The sequence below is a fragment of the Notolepis coatsorum genome, assembly GCF_963971535.1.
Source record: "Notolepis coatsorum genome assembly, chromosome: 3".
Taxonomy (NCBI): Eukaryota; Metazoa; Chordata; class Actinopteri; order Aulopiformes; family Paralepididae; genus Notolepis; species Notolepis coatsorum.
The window spans coordinates 51781678-51799068 of NC_140167.1; the positions used below are offsets into that span (position 1 = coordinate 51781678).

The 17391-nt window shown below is 43.2% G+C and overlaps 1 protein-coding gene across 3 annotated transcripts in view; it reads right to left on the bottom strand.

Annotated features, from left to right (window-relative positions):
- The window catches only part of qkia (QKI, KH domain containing, RNA binding a), a 165761-nt gene that overhangs the window by 121721 nt on the left and 26649 nt on the right, over positions 1-17391 (bottom strand). The window lies entirely within an intron of this gene.

Below are 17391 nucleotides of genomic sequence, written 5' to 3' on the forward strand. Positions count from 1 at the left end.
GTTGTCACCAGCTTGGCTGGCCGTTCACACTAATACAATTGGCTGTATTAGAGGGTGGGAGAAGCTGGCTGGGTGGGTCCGGGTCGTTGTAAACAGCGACTCCTACAGTTCGGTCGGGGCGCCTGCTAAGCGCGGATAGGACCTGAGTGGGATAGTGTGATCCTTCCACACGCTACGCCCTCTCGGGGAGGATCCGCGCTGCCAGGTGAAAAGAAGCGGTTGATTGGCTGGACGTGTGTCGGAGGAAGCACGTGATAGCCTCCACTAGGGCTGCAACGATTAGTCGACATAATCGACGACGTCGATTATAAAAAATCGTTGACGAGAAATTGTTGCGTCGATTAGTCATAAAAAAAAAAAAAAAAAAATTATTTAATTTTTTTTTTTTGTGCACTACCTATCTTTGTGAGAGTGGCTTCTCAGGGTTACAGACAACATCATAACATGATGATCCCATAGCAAATTTTGGACATTGAAAACATTGTTCCCCTGCAGGAGATGATGATCAGACTAGACACACAATACATTACACACACACTCCTCTCACTCACACACAGCGATCAGAGTAAGACACACACATACACACTCCTCTCACTCACACACAGCGATCAGAGTAAGACGCACACACATACACTCCTCTCACTCACACACAGCGATCAGAGTAAGACACACACACATTCACACTCCTCTCTCTCACACACAGCGATCAGAGTAAGACACACACACATTCACACTCCTCTCTCTCACACACAGCGATCAGAGTAAGACACACACACAAATTACACAGTACACACCTCTCACTCACACAGCAATCAGAGTAAGACACACACACAAATTACACAGTACACACACTCCTCTCACTCACACAGCGATCAGAGTAAGACACACACACATACACACACACGGACTCCTCTCACACACAGCAAACAAAAGTTATTTAAAGTACACTTCCACTTTAATTTGTATTATTTAATTTATTTATCTTGTTATGAGTGATTGCTGTATTGTTCTTCAAATACATTTTCATTTAAAGTGGCTTAAAGATCCAAATTCAAATGTTTCATGAGTCATTATTTTAATTTGCTATGGGATCATCATGTTATGATGTTGTTGTTTGGTCCTGACAAGAGTCTCAAAGTCTGGGGTGATGGTAGACAAGCAACTCTGAGGTCATGCTCAATGTCCAATCTGTTCCTCTGCTCTGTCTTCAGCTGGACCAGAGCTGAGAAGCCACTTTCACAAAGATAGGTAATTAAAAAAAAAAAAGGATAAAAATCCTTTTTTTTTTTTTGTTTTTTTTTTTGTTTACATTGGTTTTCGATTAGTCGACTAATCGAAAAAATAATCGGCAGATTAGTCGACTACCAAATTAGTCATTAGTTGCAGCCCTAGCCTCCACTCTCCCAGATGATCCGACTGTGGGGGGTAAGTGCGCAGCGACCAGGAAGGGGATTGGGAATTGGCATACGACTAGAAAATCGGAGGAAAAAAGAATAAAAAAAAATAAAGTTTTACATGAATAAAAAAAAATATATATAATTCTTTTTAAAGGTACTCTTTTTACCACCAAGTAGTTTACAAAGCACTGTGCCCCCGCCCCCCCCCCCCCCCACACACTTTCACTACTCAGTGACGATGTGGATATAATTGCAGGCCCCATTGCAGGCTGAGCAGTCTACTAGAGCCATATGAAATCCGTTTTATTATTTTCCAAATTCCATTTTATTTTTTCCCAAATTCCGTTTTTTCCGTTTTAATATTTCAGAATTCTGTATTTTGCTTTTTATGCTCATTTTACCATCAGAAATAGTGTCTAATAAGTGGGAATGAATAAATGTCTACAATTGAATATGACATAACAGTCCATTTAATGTTTTTAAGTGCTGCAACTCAGAAATACAGTTACATTTTACACAATACTTTTCAAATAATATTGTGACAAAATAAAAATACACATTTCAAGTGTAAACAATAGATACAGCTAGCTACTACTGACATTATCACAATGTCAGTAGCCTAGCTATATCTATTTTATTGTGATGAAATATAGTAATGCATAATTTAGGCACCTTTAGTTTAGTTTATTTCGTTTATAAAGGACAGTGTATAATGACAATCGTTTGCATTAAACAAATGGATTGCACCAGATTTAGCAAGAAGCTATCATTTCCATCTATAGTCCTATGTACTGTAAAACGTTTCATAGCTATTTAAGTTTATTTCGATTATAAAGGGCAGTGTATAATGACTCGTTTGCATTAAACAAATGGATGGGTGCACTAGATTTAGCAAGAAGCGATCATGTCCTAACGTTATAGCTATTTAATCACCACGGAACGTTGACAGAATTAGCAAAACACCTTATCGCCGGAGGCATAAAAGTCATTAGGATACTGCTCTGCTCTGAATTGAGGGCTTATTGGGGAATTTATTAGCTTCTTGACGATGTAAACACCGAAGCAGCGAGACGCTTGGGAGACTGCCTGTGTTGTGTGTAACCCGCTCTAGCGTCCGCCTCCCCGGTCGCGTGTGCACCAAGCGTTCCACCCAAAAACGGAATTTCAGTCCAGATTAGGCCAAATTCTGCAATATTCCACGTTTTGCAGTCGATTCCATTTTTATTGGTCAATTCCGCGATTCCGTCCGCGATTCCGTGAACGCGGATTTCATATGGCTCTACAGTCTACATGGCAGTAGAAATGATTGACAGTGCATTTTGCCACTAGCCGAGGGGACAGATTTAGTGTCGTGTGTGAGGGGATTCTCCCAACGCTGGGTGGTTAGAAAGCTCCGGCATCAGGTCTTTAAGCAGATAGGCCACTCAATAAACGACTGGCGTAACAAGGTTTCTGAATCCTCCACATACACAGGTCCCTTGGGCAAACGACGAGCCAAGAAGATCTGGAATAAATACACACAAATTGGGGATAGAAGGTTGCTGCTTTCTACTACAGCTGCACAAACACACATGCTGTAGGTCTCTGTTGGTGAGCATAAATTGATGCAGAAAGAGCTTGCTTGCTCCGACTGTGTGCATGTGTGGACAGATTAAGCAAATGTGTGCATAGGCCTGCCACGATAACACATTTTGCTGGGCGATTAATTGCCCCCGAAAATATCGCGATAAGCGATATTATTGCGACCGGTTAGAGAATTTTTTTGAGAAATTTATTTCCCAAAACTTTTATTTTGAAGCCCACCGCTCCGTCTTTTCCGGTTTAAGACTTTTATTTTGAAGCCCACCGACCGGACCGGAAGTATTGTTGTGATTATCCTAGCCGACAACTTGTCTCGTCCGGTGGTTGTGTTTTTTAGTTTTAACGTTAGCTACTAACGTTAGATGCAGCTACTACAGGCAATCAACGATGAGGAGGAAGCGTCAAAGCAGTATATAATAGAATAGCTGTGGTGCGTAGGCACTGCAGCACGACTCGAAAACGACCCGTTATAATAAATTAATTCATGTTTAACTTGTCCCCGTCTCCAGTGCTTTGACTAGCCCCACCCGTTCATTGTAAACAATGATGCATGTAATTGTATTAACGTTATTCTGTGTTATTCTAACGTTACACTACAAATAACGCTACTTGGTTAAAAGGAGCAACACTATTGAGAAATGTAGTTAAGCTATATGTGGCATTGCTACTGCCCCACGGAGCTCCCGTGCTGTGCTCTGTAGTAACGCCAGCGGCCAACCCACACGGAGAGAGACTGCAAGGGGCACTGGTTCCGCCTCATTAAAACAAACGCGCAAATAGCAATTAATCGTGCCCGTCAAAATCATTGCATTCATTTTAATTATCGCGGCAATTAATCGATTTATTGCTTATCGCGGCAGGCCTATGTGTGCACGTATACACATGCCTGTGGGGCCTAACAAAAATAATGGTTGGTTTCAGGTTGCCGACCGACCCTGCCGATTTAGGTGCGACCCAATATATTTTATGAGTTTTTAAAAAAAATTATATAAAAAAAAAAAAAAGAAAAAAAAAAATTTTTTTTTTTTTTTTTTTTAGAATAAAGTTTCATAGAAATCTTAGTCAAACATTTAGTATTATGGATATTAAACATGCTGGCAGAGTACATGCATCCATGTTGTTGTGAACATTTTAATTAAATAAAGAAATTCCCTATCCATAGTCGCCGTGGGAAAGAATAAAATAAAAAAATAAAATAAAATTCCCTACCTACCCATGGCCAAACTGACAACCAACCTGAAACCAACTATTATTTTTGTTAGGCCTGGGTACCCTAGACAGTTACCTCCCCAAAAGAAGCTTGTTACACTCTGATCATCAATAATGAGCTGAAGACACACGCACAAATCATCTTTACTCCCAACAAAACACATTAAGGAAATGCATCGGTCCTGACAAATGAAAGCACACACAATACCCGCACATGATAAAACAAACATCCAATCAGACCTTAAAAACACGGACACATGCACACACACAAACTAATGAGGCTGTGTGTTTACAGGCGAAGCTCTCCTGAGACAGAACCCACAAAAATAACACTCCCAGGAGGGAGGGAGAAAATCTACTGAACAAATACAGCAGGAAACAAGTAGGAAATATCGCTAGAGCTTCGCCTAGCCACTGCCAGCCACTATAACACACTGGCGGCTCCTTTTAACCTGCCGAGACAGAGAGAGAGGGTAAAAAAGACCAGTCTGAACCCCATCCCTCCTGGTTTCTCCCTGGCTCCGTTCATCCACCGTGAGGCCGTGTTGTTTCTTTGGTAAAGACAAGGCAGACGCAATATATGCAATCGAGGGTTTATGCAGGAAGGCATAGTATATCCACCCTTTTCTCAAGGCACAGGCGAGAGAGAGGAGACCCACTAATGACTATGGCTGAATAATATAGACCGGGTACAAACCTCTTCAACTAGGGCTACACCGCTGGGAATTTATGCTAATGTTACTCTATAGGAGGTGTGATAATGGCAGGGAACGGCCAGCAGTGGAGCCACTGTGCTAGTATTGAATGCAGGGTATCGTGAGGCTGACATGACTATTACGGTGACTGCATGCAGAGAGAAAGAGGGACGTGCCAAACTGGATGTAGCTTAATGTTGCCGCTGGCAGCATGGCGACGATATTGGACTGTGTCATAGAACGTTAAGAGTGGCGCTTACACAAAGCAAACAGACAGAGCGGAGAGAGAGCGAGAAAGTAGTGCGGAGGGAAGAGAAGACACTAGTGTTAGGTAGCTGTAGAGTCTACAGACTAGGGCTGCAACGATTAGTCGACATAATCGACGACGGCGATTATAAAAAATCGTCGACGAGAAATTGTTGCGTCGATTAGTCAAAAGAAAAAAAAAAAAAAATCTTTGTGAGAGTGGCTTCTCAGGGTTCCAGACAACATCATAACATGATGATCCCATAGCAAATTTTGGACATTGAAAACATTGTTCCCCTGCAGGAGATGATGATCAGACTAGACACAATACATTACACACGCACTCCTCTCACTCTCACACAGCGATCAGAGTAAGACACACACATACACACTCCTCTCACTCACACACAGCGATCAGAGTAAGACACACACATACACTCCTCTCACTCACACACAGCAATCAGAGTAAGACACACACACATTCACACTCCTCTCTCTCACACACAGCGATCAGAGTAAGACACACACACATTCACACTCCTCTCACTCACACACAGCGATCAGAGTAAGACACGCACACAAATTACACACACTCCTCTCACTCACACAGCGATCAGAGTAAGACACACACACATACACACACACACGGACTCCTCTCACACACAGCAAACAAAAGTTATTTAAAGTACACTTCCACTTTAATTTGTATTATTTAATTTATTTATCTTGTTATGAGTGATTGCTGTATTGTTCTTCAAATACATTTTCATTTAAAGTGGCATAAAGATCCAAATTCAAATGTTTCATGAGTCATTATTTTAATTTGCTATGGGATCATCATGTTATGATGTTGTTGTTTGGTCCTGACAAGAATCTCAAAGTCTGGGGTGATGGTAGACAAGCAACTCTTAGGTCATGCTCAATGTCCAATCTGTTCCTCTGCTCTGTCTTCAGCTGGACCAGAGCTGAGAAGCCACTTTCACAAAGATAGGTAATTAAAAAAAAAAAAAAATCTTTTTTTTTTTAGTTGTTGTTGTTTACATTGGTTTTCGATTAGTCGACTAATCGAAAAAATAATCTGCAGATTAGTAGACTACCAAATTAGTCATTAGTTGCAGCCCTACTACAGACCATCACTTCTTGTTGGACACAAGACAACCGACGGGGTAGATGGGACAGAGTTAAGACAATAAAAAGAGCACAGACCATTAATCAACTAATAATTAGTCTTAACCTCTTAAGCCCGACGGGTCCGGTACCAGTCCCAAAATGCCATAGTCATAAATCAATCCGTCTAGACTATGACATAATGTTGCGTTTTTTTTCCAAATGTATCAAAGAGTAAACATCCTAACCATGTCACAACAGCAGTCAGTGTATATTTTCAGCAATACGTTTGTTTACCAATAGGTTAAAGTGTTATTGGTGAGATTCGTTTGAAATGTGTTAATATTTTTATTAACCGAATGATGATACGAGTACAGGGCAGCCAGAGCTCTCAATGAGCGTTAAAACAAAACTACAGTACCCAGCGAATTCTAGCTTCCTGCAAGCAAATTACTTCTGTATGAAAAAAATTATAATAATTCTCGGGATACTCCATCACAAAACTGAACGTTATTGGCATAGATTGGAGCGCAGTTAGGGAGTCTACCTTCTGTGAACATTTAGCAACCATCAGCGTTGAAATCTGATACAAAATGGCAGAGCCATAACGATTCTAAGAATTCAAGAGGTTTATTTGTCATACATACCAGGGCATAGTGAAATGCAGGTGGCCATGCCCGCTTTGTGCAATAATACTAAATAATAAAATAGACATAATACACCGGTAATAAAATGGGCATAAAATAGGCATGATAAAGTCCCGAGATTACAATGTTAGCTACGGATTAAGGCACTGGGTCCTATGTACACTAGTAATAAGTTGTTTCGTCATTGAAATGATAAGCACATTTCTGGCGTCACACTAATATTCACTGTATGCAGCAGAGAAAAAGAGGCCTTGCTGAATAACTAAATTCATTAAATATCTGCAGAGCCATTAAGATCTCAGGCTAAAATTAGAAAGAAGGATCATATTTGATGATGTGGAACTGCTTTATGGGGCTGTATGCTGGTGGGGGGCACGCTAGCGACTCAATGAGGCATAGGAGTGCCAGCTTCCTGCGCACAGTGGGGTCTGCCATGGAGTGAGGTGAAACTGGCGGGGAGGGCGGGCTCAACGCTAAGCCATAATGGCCTCCTCTTAATGGCTGCCGCGGCGAGGGTCAGCATTCATTACTCTCCATGTCAGGGGATTTTAGGAAGGATCCTGGGGTGAAGAAGCTAGTCTGTATGCATGCACGTGTAGGGATGGGTACCGAAAAGGTACTTAACGAAACACGTCGGTACTATCGAGTATCGATTCACGTGAGATACCGTTAAAAAATATTAATTTTTTTTACACTTATTTATTTAACTTTTTTCTTTTCGTGTCAACGTTCACACGCACAATATACGCTTACCTAGGATTTGACTTGATTCAACAACAAAGCAGTCGGGGCAATGGCAAACCGAAAACGGTCGAAAGTGTGGAAGTTTGAAGTTTGGATATTTTTTTTCACAACGAGGTAGGTAGATTACATTTTTAGACTATAGTACCGAAAAAAAGGTACCGTTGGGTACCGGTTCACAGGTACCGGTACCCAGGGAACAAAATTAACTTTTTGACTTTAATTTGGCTGGTAGATTTTTAAACTACCAGCCAGGCAGATTTTTTACCAGCCAAAAATTATAAATATCTTTTTAGTATATCGCCATGTGTTATTATTAATATATAATAAAATGAGACCCGCCACAGGATTTTCTAAATAAGAGTATCGATATGAACTATTTTGTTACCGGCCAGGTGGCGGGCAGACCTCTCATTGTTACTCGCCAAACCTTAAATCTGCCCGCCATTGGCACTTGGCGGGTACTTATTTTGTTCCCTGCCAGTACCGGTACCGTATCGGTTCAAATGTGAACGGTACCCATCCCTATGCACGTGCCACATGCGCACCCCCACACACACAGGTCAGGAAGGTACCCCAGGGTGTACCAGCAAGCTGGAAGCCTAGCGAGAAGGATCTTCGCACAGTCAGTAACCATTAGGATGAGTCATGATTTCAGACTTTTCGAAGTCATCAAATTATAAAAGTAGTTGAGACTATCGTCTAGTCTTACAAAATAAGATTTTCCCTTGTTTTTTACCCGACACCTGGTAGTAATGCGTTGACGCAGATGCCTGAAGAATGAGACAGGCTGCAAGAATTTGCCCAGCAAAGCAAGGCCTTTCCTACATTGGTACAACAGCCCCTTTTCCTTCACACAAAGGACAAATAGTTCCCAGTGAATGTCCCTAGTAACCATTCACACAAAATACAGACAAATCACCCTTGGGAGCAGAGAGAGACGAAGTGAACGCACGTATATAAACACACACCTCGACAAAAAACAACAAAAGAAAACACCCTTTTAACACGAGCAGTACTTGGCAGAAACCCACTGCAGAGAGTACATTTCCAGCGTAGCGTCCAAACACGGTAATTATTCAGATATTGAGGTAAATCCCAAAGCGGTAAACCCTACAGCTATGTGCCAATTCCTCCTCTCCTCACCTTTAAAAAAGTAGCCTGATGCCCTTAGCTCAGCTGAAACTGCCACCCCTAAACGCACACAAATGCAGACTCCGAGTAAAATACCAAGTTAAGAGTGGCCATTTTACTGCCACTTTTTGCCATCTAAGAGAGAGGGGATATGTAGCGTTAAATTGGAAGACACAGCAATAGTAATTTAACAGGCTTTAGCAGGGAAACCTCATAAGCAGAAAATGGTTCCACAAATTTCAGAGGAAAAAAAGACAGTCCTGTTAAAACTAGGCTATAACACCAAGAGATCCCATGGTATGAAGCCTGTGTGTTAGGGTAGAAAGAGATGCCTGGCATAATTTTAAAAAAGGATCCTGAGCGGCAAAAGGCTTACAGATAACGGGTGTTTTAATCAGTTATGATTAGGGATGCCCCGATCGATCGGCCACCGATCGTTATCGGCCGATAATCAGTATAAATATGCGATCGGGGAATTCCGATAATTAGTCATATTCGCCGATCGCGGAAACTGATCAAGTGGATATCTCACTCGCTTGTCTCAGACGCACAGGACCTGCAAACTGCTCCTCCTCCCTAGCCCCGCCCGTACCCGTGTAGAGTTTGTAAACACAGAGGAGGCGGACCTCCTCTGCTGAGTCTAGATAGTGCATTCGACCTGAGCTAACGTTAGCTACCTAGCTATCGTTACTGTTTAAACAAAATTACCCAGTCAACTATTCACTTTTAGTAGGCATTGTCTAACGGTATTTAGCCGGCTAGCTACTGATAGCTCCGGATATCAACAAATGCCCCAGGAAGTCTAGTAGCCCATGTTGATATCTCCGTTAGCTTGCGTTAGCTTGCGTTAGTTCACGGTTCAAAACGAAATGTCCGATTGAACTAAATAGTTGTCTTAACGTCATCTAGCCGGCTAGCAGTAGCTACAGATAGCTCCTGATATCAATGTCTTATAACATTGATTGAATGCGTATTCGAGCTGAGGGCTTGCTGAATGTGAAATGACCAAAGCATAACGTTACCAAGGCAATAGGGTCCCGCTGCAGCGCCGGAGAATCCTTTTTGGAGCTAGGGCTACTATAGAGTACACACAGACAGTGGAGCTGTTTGCATATAGCGAGCATTTTGACTTGTTGCGTGGTGGCGATGTCTCGCAGATAATACAAGTACAAGTCTAATTATATAATATATATATTTTATAAAAAAAAAAAAAAACGTTTTATATAAAATAATTTTTAATTTCTTTTTAATCAAAAACGATCGGTATCGGCCGATATGGCTCACGACGATCGGTGATCGGTATCGGTGGCAAAAAACGTGATCGGGGCATCCCTAGTTATGATTGACCATGCAACATTTTTCTCACAATGAACACACGCACACAAACAAGATTGTTGGTTCTCCCATCATCTCGGTGGAACTCATTTCACATTCTTCACCTGCCAGTGAATTCATGCACGCAAACAAAGCCAGACCCGAGTCGTGCTGCACTTTGCTGTACTCAATTACTCGGAACTCACTCTAGTCTCTACTCAGTCTTCACCCATTTAGCTACTCCAGTCAGACAAACACAAAATAACTAAAATCAAACACAAACTATTTTATCCACTATGGCCCCAGGCCATAACCCCCTCCACACACACACACAGAACAATGCAGGAGATGCTATGTAGTGCAGGATGCACACTGAGATCACTAGGATAGGAGGATGCGAGATAAGAACAGAGGAGAATAACAGGATGAGGTGTCAGGATGCAAGGCTGATGGTATGGTGTGTGTGTATGTGTGGGGGGGGGGTGCTTTCCCCTGCACACCACCACTGTACACTTCCCGTCACAATATTACACTTCCTGTGGTTTGCACGAGTGTGTATGTGGTTGGAGGAGGCACATGAATACAATCCTCCCATCTCGATATCTCTCTCCCTGTCCGTCTCAATCTTCCCCCTCTTCTCAGTCATGCAACAATGGCAGGAAAGGTCCGGCCGTCAGGGGAGGAAGCGAGGCAGGAAGGAAGGGCCCTGACTGTCAATGTGACTGGAGCAGATAAACCAGCGATCGCTTCCTGTCCCGCCTCCTGTAACCATGGAGACTGCACCGCCCACAGCCAATAGGAGGAGGGGAGAGAGGTGATCTTGGTCTTTGTCCTTTATGAATGACGTTTGCATCATACAAACAGGACAGCTCCCACACCTATCTCAAGTGCCAACCTAATTTCTTGATCCTCCAATCACAACTGTTGCTTCCCCCAAGGAAAGTGACAGCAGTGATTGGAGGATCAAGAAAAGAGGGCGGGTTTGAGATAAGTCAAGTCTGGGGAGCAGGGAGAGTAGAGCAGGCTCAATACACTGGCCTCATGTTGGTCTGAAGTGATGCGTACCTAGTTACAAATGCTTACAAGGAGAGATACTGTCAACTAGGGCTGACCTTCGAAGCTTTTTTTGGCAATCGAAGCTTCGGGGCCGAGCTTCGATTTTAATTCGAAGCTTCGAATTTTTTTTTTTTTTATCTTATGTTGTGGGACTTGTACAGCACTTTCATAAACTTTGTTGTTTTTAAATGTGCTCTATAAATAAAGTGGGTTGGATTAATTAATTAAGTAGCCCCTTTCGTGACTGAGCCAACAAGGTTTCACTCGGCTGTGTGATTTAATTCAAGGTGGATCGCTGTTGTCGTTTGAACAACTTCAGATTTCATGGGAACTACCAATCCCCCAAATCAAGAATGTTTAAGATGAATGAAGTAAGTGAAATATGGCCTGTGTAGGCTAAACTATGCACAGAATTATGTCAGTCTACAAGGTCCGGATTCTACATGGTCCGGCAATGTAGACCTTGTAGACTCCACTACAGACCAATTATCAGTGAATGTTCATGCATTTTTAAGAAGGGCAACTTCCACAAAAAAACAAAGAACTCACCAAAACATCTCAGTAGCACCTTATCTAAATTTTATTTCCTATTTTGTTTATTCATCCCAGTATCTTTCTTTCTTATGTGTGGAATTCTACAAGGCATGTAGGTGTATATGTATTTGAGGATGATATCCTTCAAACAGGCAATAGTGATGATATAATTTGGGCAGTGCTGAGCTGGGTTACTTTCCTCCAGTGTATTTGTCCCCCGGCCCCACCCAATGGCCCCATGCGCGCGCACACACACACACATTTACATTTAGTCATTTAGCTGACGCTTTTATCCAAAGCGACTTACAAGTTCTGTACGACAAGACAGCAAGAAGGGTACAACTCTATCAGCTGAGTAACAATGTTTATCAAAGTGTTGCGTGTTACAGTGTAGGTTAGTTTATTAGGAAAAGTGCATGACAGTAAGGTTAGTCACGGTTAGATTTTTTATTTAATTTTTTTAATCATTTCAGATAATGGTTGAAGTAGTGAGTCTTTAGTCGACGGCGAAAGATTGGACGGGATTCGGCTGTCCTAACTGGGATGGGTAGTTCTCACACTTTTTTTTTTTTAACTTCGATTTTTTTTTAAGGTTCGAAGCTTGTGCCATCGAAAGAAGCTTCGAAGCTTCGAAGTATTTAAGACAGCCCTACTGTCAACAGAGATGCACAGATCCCAGTACAGGAACATTTTAGGGCGTGTTCACACCTACCCTGTTTGGTCCACTTTAAGTGGACCATGGTCCCTTTAAATCAATAGTCCGTTTCGTTTGTAGAGGTGTGAACACAAACCGAACTATTTTGAGGACCAAACAACCAAACCATGGTCCTCTTGAAAAGTTGGGACTGTCCATTTCTAATCGAACTATAGTACCTAATCTAGGAAGCAAAGTAGCCTACAGTGCATTGCAGTGTGGCTCTGAAGCCAGACTACCGCAGCGCGCGGACAGTCTCTCTCTCTCTCTCTCGTCGACTTGCGCCATGCGCGTAATGACAGTATCTCTCTCTCATTACGCTGTCGGCAACCGTTTACATTTGTGAGTGCTATAGTCCAATAGATGAATGGCTTGGCGACTGTATGTCCTTTGTTTAAAAATTAGGTCCGCACCAAAAAGGGCAGTGTGAAAGCAGACCAAAATCAAACATTATCATTTTCACATTTGGTCCACCAGAAAGTCCGGACTATCCGCGGACTTTCAGGTGTGAACACGGCCTTAGAGCCATTGTGAATCATGTAATCTAAGCAAAGCAACGTGACTTTCAGCATTTTTTTTTTTTACACAAAGATGACAGATCTCTAACTGTATTAGCCTGCATCTCAAAGTCTATACTGGAAAAGTAATGACTCTGAAAAGGTAAATAAACAGGTTTAGGACCTGCTATGCTTCCCTAACTGAAGAGACAAAATGTCTGACGGAGGCAGTGTCAAGTTAAAGTGAAAGTGAAATGGTGGCGGTGTGACTATCGGCAGTCGCACAACCATAATCAGATGGCACCCGACTGAGGGCCGCAGCTGTGTTTTAACCCTGGATCTTCATAAGAACGGTATCAGGACTCAGGAGACATCCACAAACCGAAGAGGGGGGGGGGGGGGGGGTTAGAGGAACAGCCACATTCCTTTCCATCTCATTAGCAGGAAATGAGGTCAAGCGCTGACAACGAAGAGTCTATAGCACGACAAGAGACAGACTGAGGGGGAGAAGAGTTAGAATAGTGATTAACATGGTAAGGCCTGAAGTCATGGAAGAGGGTGAGATCAAGATAAGACATCAATGGCCTGTGAGATGCTAATACTAAAGAAAACACATGCTAGTCCAGAGCAAGACCAATGCATGAACAGGCAGACAAAACAGGTTACATCACCGAGTCTGTGTGTGTTCCAGCTGGTAATTCCCTCGCTTCCCACACACAGGGCATGCTGGGGCCTGTAGCTGCTGCAGTCCAACACCCGTCCCTCTCTGTTCCTGCAGTGACGATACAGGGGCTCTCACATGGCACCTGCTGTTGTGTCTTCATGTCGGTTTTATCCCTCTCTTCCAGAAACTAAATGTTATCTCGAGCGAGGAGCTTTGTACGAGACACAACTTGAGGTTGGTGTAGAAACTACGTTCCGAGTACAGAGGAGTTTCTCCTTGACTGTATTGGGCCAAGCATCCAGGGAGTACGGCGTGTGAACAATAGTCTGGCCTGTAGATCTGTCAAATTAGTTTATGTCTCTCTGAGAAGAACAAACAACGCTGCCACTGTTCAGCTCCAGAAATAGTTTCTCTCTCTCGCAGCTCCCTGGGACGCTTCCAAATGGTGCGACTACATGGCCCGGAGGGGAAAGACAATAAAACGAGGAGAGAAGAAACAGAGTTAGCGCACCACTGCACTACGCCTCCCACCTGCAGATCAGAGCAGATGATTTGAGGAGTCTTTGGGTCCATGTGGTGGTGCCTTTGGTCTGGAGGGTCTGTGTGGTGGTGTGTTTGGTCTGCTCCTAGAGTGTATCCTGCCAATCTGCTTAGTGTAGATTTACAGAGTATCCCGATTAGAGCAGGGCGTGTGAAGCGGCTGTGTGTGTGTGGTGTGTGGTAGGGTTGTCAAGATGTCATCCAGAGAGAAAGACAGATCTTCCGTCCCAGATTAAACTGTTATTAACTGGGCTTCCACCCTGCTTAAGACTTTAGCCATTGATCTTCCTCAAAGCAATTGGGCTTGAAGACAGAATCTGTATGTGTGTCATGTGATTACTGCCGGGGAGTAGCCAATAGCCATGTTATTCTGTACCATAACACAAGCATGTGTGTGTGTGCATGCAGCAGCTCCCGTGGTCAGCGAGACCGTCTGGTAGCGTCCCGAACGCCGAGACACGCCGAGCCGGGCCTGATGCAAACCGACAGGCCGCATCCCAGGCCTTTAATGTCACCACTGGTCCCACATGAAAGAGAAGAGATGTAGCCCCCAGGCTGGATTACTGCCACTACACAACACATACACAGAGAGAGACACCAGAGAGAGAGAGACAGAGAGAGAGAGACCAGAGGAGAGAGAGAGGATGACAAAAGTGGAAGCAAGGAGGCAAGGGTGGAAATGAGAGAGAGAGAGAGAGAGAGAGAGAGAGAGAGAGAGAGCAGGGTCCGAGGGGAGGATTGTGAGATGAGTGAATAAACAAACAGAGAGAGAGAGGCGGTGGAGAGAATTTTCTGGAGTGAATAAATGGCTAAAAAGACAAAGCTAGGGAAAATGAGTCACCATGGATTCCTATGAGAGACCAGATACGGATTCCCCTCCTTTGGAAAACACCGACGGCCGGCGTGTCCATCTTTCACATCGAGTAGCACAATAATAACCATCTCCTGCAAAGCGGACAGCCGTGTAATATAAAACAGAAGTGTGGTGTGCGTGAGAGCGAGATAAGAGGGTGCGAATCGGGGAAGAAAGAGGGAGATGAGCGTGCATGGGGGGGGGGGGGGGGGGGGGGGGCGGGCGGGCGCCTGGGGAGAGAGAGAGAGAATGAGGGAGCGTTTTGTACATGGTGATGAGGTAGGAGGAGAGGTCTGGTTCATCCAGAGTGTCAGACGCTCAATAAAAATAAGACCCAGGGAACAGCGCCCATCACAAACAGCCTGAACTCTTGTCAGACAAATTCTCTCCAGGAGAGATGGAGAAGAGAAGAGTAGAGCTGTGTGTGTGTGTGTGTGTGTGTGGGGGGGGGGGGGGGGGGGGGTGATTAGAGGTAACAGTGGCTGCGGTTACATGGTGACTTTTAATTCCGAATTATAACTTCGGAATCAAATCATTCGGATGTAAAAAAAAATCATGCGAGTTTACATGTCAAATCTTAATTCCGACAAGGTGTTTACATGAAAGTCACTGTCTAATCGGGAGTTTTCGAGTCATCGTAAGGTTTGGGGCTGGGAAGGCTTCTGATTGGGTAAACGTAAACAGGATGTTAACGCCATTACGTTTACCGGAAGTAAACAAACAGCTGCGACCGGTATTCTCAGCTACTGTGCTAGCGTACCAAACAACATTAACCAGACTCTCGGTGTGTCTATTCTGCTAACGTTAAAGGCCTCTACATGCTACAGCAACTTCAAAGCAACTGCACCACAACATCGACAAAGCAAAGGTGTTGCAGACACTCTGCCTTTATGCTTCTGCAACATCGACGCACAGCCTATGTAACATTGTACCCCGTATGTAGCAACCCATTGATAACAAGCAGACAAATAAGCATAATTTTTACTTCCGGGCGGGGGGTTTCAAAATAAAAGAGCGACGTCTAAAAGCACCGTAAATACGTTTATTCTTTACAATATCTAACGTTACACGAACCTAAACTAATCTAAAGTTAGTTTAGGTTCGTGTTAACGTTAGATAATGTACAAAATAAACGTATTTACGGTGCTTTTAGACGTCGCTCTTTTATTTTGAAATCCCCCGACGGAAGTATTATAGTGTCTGTTGCTAGCAGCTTAACTTTTGCCGGCCGGTTCTGTGCTTTTTCTAGCTAACGTATCATCATTAGTTTCCAAAGGAGAGGAGAGAAAGACCGCGGCTCACATGCAGCTCAAACTACCTGTTGGAATAAATTAATTGATTGATGTTTAACTTGTCCCTGTGTGTGTCCAGTCATTTCGACTAGCAAATGTTGTATTTAACGTTACCTCAGGATACCATTGTATTTAGTTGGTTAGCTATGTAGCTAATGTGGATAGAATTTTGTATAGCATCAATACTAGCTGGCTGGCTACAGCTTTATTTACTAAATTATGGAGGCTTTTTAATCGTCAAGGTAAGAGAGGATTTGTCATGATCAACTGAAGGCCTATGCTATGGAACAATATGTGCCCCTGTTCGCGATCATCTATGTGTACTGTAGCCTATGCGCGATCATGCGCAGAAAGACCGGGGGGAACTAATTCCGAAAAATGCGTGAAAAGCGTTTACATGGACAGAAAAAGCTTTAATTCGGAATGATAAACGGAATAAACCGGCCACTTACATCGGAATGGATTTTATTTCGGAATGGCCATTTTCATTCGGAATTAAGTATTTTCAGATGTTTACATGATACCTTTAAATAGGATTTAACGTTAATTCCGAATGAAAAGGGGAATAAACTGTCCATGTAAACGCAGCCACTCAAGACACAAGTCTGTCACCTGGAGGGTGGTGCACACACCTGCCTCCCACTGAGCCTTCACACACCTCGTTTCCCCGCAGAACGGCTGATTATACAGTCTATTCCTCACACATTTACCATCTGATGCCTATTAACACTTTCTATGCCACTCACGAGTTTTCTCTGAATTTTTTTTATTTTATTTTTTTAGCGATCTGAAATCATATTGCATCACGCGAGCCTACCCTAGTCTACCCGAGCGCCACCGGCGATCAAATGTGGAAAAAAGCGCCCCCTATCGTCTCCCAGATGACATAAGGGATTTTGGAATGGACTCAATGAAAATGGATGGGGGAAAAAAATCCTGTACTCCACATTTTCCAGTCCACTGATGCAGCCGGGGTTATCACAGTTCATTCTGGATCCTCTGAGCCCCGCGGAATCATGTATCACTGTATCACGGCGGATCTATACACTATCGATTTTTTGGAATGGTGATCAGGAATTGGAATATACCAGTTGGATACCATCTGATGTCAGGTAAGGAATCTATGTTATCAGTGTTAGGATAATCAGACTCATTTTGATTGAGAAATTTAGGGGCAAAGAATATTTTTT